This window comes from Bos mutus, chromosome 19 (genome assembly GCF_027580195.1).
Source record: "Bos mutus isolate GX-2022 chromosome 19, NWIPB_WYAK_1.1, whole genome shotgun sequence".
NCBI lineage: Eukaryota > Metazoa > Chordata > Mammalia > Artiodactyla > Bovidae > Bos > Bos mutus.
Window position 1 is genome coordinate 57,724,518 of NC_091635.1, and position 2,638 is coordinate 57,727,155.

Sequence of the window (2,638 nt, forward strand, 5' to 3'; positions counted from 1 at the left end):
ATTTCAGAAAATTAGCAAACTACTCATCAGAAAAAAGTTTGTCAGCATTCTGTTTTTATCTAAAAGAATATTCACCAGGATTTCCCTGGTGATCCAGGGGCTAAGCCTCCAAGCTCCCAGTGCAGGAGTTGAGTCCCTGCTGGAGGATTGAGATCCCACATGCCTCAGCTAGAAGATCCTGTGTGCAGAAAGTAAGACCTGGTACAGCCAAATAAATACCTAAATATGAATATCAAAAAAAGAACATTCACTTACAGAATTTTACAGGATATGTACAACAATCTCACATACACCTTCCTTTAAAGTCAGATGAGTGTGGGGTTGTTGACCAGAAATTTATATGACCTAAGAAGAGAACAGTATTCATTGGCAAAGTTTTGATCAATATTTTTGTAAATATCAGTGGATACACATTCTGACACCAATAGGTCCCAGAGTCCAGCCTCAAATTCAAAAAATTAATAAAAAGATCTAGATAAGAAGGTGTATGCTTGTTGGTGTTAGAAAGGCACAGAGGGTTCTCTGGCTCATACTGTAAACGATGATTTCTCTTGTAAACAGGAGTCTGAGTATGTATGGCATTTGTAAAGGTCATTATTTTCCTGCATTCAGATTGCACAATCACTATGAATTAATATTTGCTATATAAGAGCTATTTTTATGTTTCATGTTTTAATATTTATCTATTGGAAAAGCAAGAACAATCCTCATCATGAATTTTGACGGTGTCAGAGTTTTGTTTGTTAACACCCTGGGCTGTTCTGCTAAAGCCTTGGATCCCCTTCCCTCTCCTACCACATTCTGTGGTGTACCAACTGGCCAATAATTTAGGCTTCCTTCACTCTGGGCCTCATCCGTGCTCTGTGGTGGGTGTGAATGTTGGAGATATTGAGGGTGAGAGAGTAACTGAAGTACAGTAGATATTTATCCTGTGTTTGAAAAGGAAATGTGCTGCCCTTCTGGAGATAAGCAATATAAGGCTAAGAATTGGGGGTTGTTAATAAAGGGACTTAGAGAAAACAGTTTTCTTGTTTTTAGTTTTTTCTTATAACCGCAAGAAGGACATATTAAACAGGTTTAAATATGTCTTATGTTTCTACTTCACAGAGAAATCTGACATCCTGACATAGCCTCTGTGCTGTGGAAATAAAATATTTGAGTTATAAAAAAAGAAAGAGATGACTTCCCCCATACACCATGGTCCCTGTCCCACTGATGCCCATCTGGAGTAAGCAATAACTATCTAGGGGGTAGATTTATAGCAGATTGCAGGACTGACCAGAAGTAAAATGAGAAATGACCCTCAGTGGACCTGAGTCAGTAGGGAGGTAAACTTGCTGTCTTGATTTCTGTGTCCAATGAAACCAGAAATACTTCTGCTTCTCCTTCTGCATCCAGGACCAACGTCATTGCTGGGACACAGACACAGCCCTGGGTGGAGGCTGTGAGGTATTAGAAAAGCTGGGTGTTTCTAGAAATTAGAGTGTTGTTTCTGGAAAGGAGAAGGTTGAAATTTTCTGTTATTTTCTATCTCTGTTCTTTTAGTAGTTACTTAACTTAAAATGACTCCTGGTGGCTCAGACAGTAAAGAGTCTGCCTGCAATGTGGTTGACCCAGCTTCGATCCCTGGGTTGGGAAGATCCTCTGGAGAAGGAAATGGCAACCCACTCCAGTACTCTTGCCTGGAAAGTCCCGTGAACGGAGGAGCCTGGTAGTCTACAATCCAATCCATGGGGTCGCAAAGAGTCAGACAGGATTGAGCAACTAAACTTTAAATTTAACTTAAAATGATCAATTTCTCCTCCTCCCCAAGATGGAATTCTTTATCTCACAGGTCCATGCAGGTGACTTTGGGGAAGAAGGAGGGTCTTGGAATGGATTAATACAATTTTGATGACTCATTTTTTGATGCAAATGAAGTAATTTGTATTCTCCTAAGTTTCCAATAACCAGTCATAGAATAAGAAATTTGCAGACTCAGGCTAAGGGCTTTCCACTGCTCCTGCTTTCCTGACAGGCTGTAACCACATGTGTTTCACAGGTCACTTTCAGGAAGAACTCACACCATTTCTGACCATTTTCTCCATCCTGAGTGTTCTAAAATCACTTTGTATCAGTTCTCTGTTGCCAGTGTAAAAGGTACCATGATCTTAGTGGTTTAGAAAACACACGTTTATCACCTTAAAATTTCTGTAGATTAGGGATCTGATCTGGGCCTTATTGCTGTTGGCACCCATTCCTTTCTGAAGGCACTAAAGGATAAATCCTTTTCTTTGCCCTTTCCAGAGTCTAGAAAACCCACATTCCTCGGCTTGAGATCCCCTTTCTTGTCTTCAGAGCCTGCAATGGCTAGTTGAGATCCTTTCACATCATGTAACTCCAACAATCTCTTCTGTCTTCCTTTATCATTGTGATTATATGGAACCCACCCAGGTAATCCAGGATAATCTCCCTATTCAAAGTTCAGCTGATTATCAAGCTTGATTACATCTCCTTTCAAATTTAATTTCTTTTTGCTGTATAATCTAACATATTCACTGGTTTGGGGCATTAGGATATGAATATCACTAAGAGTTCACTTTGCCAACAAAGGTTCGTCTAGTCAAGGCTATGGTTTTTCCTGCGGTCATGTATGGAT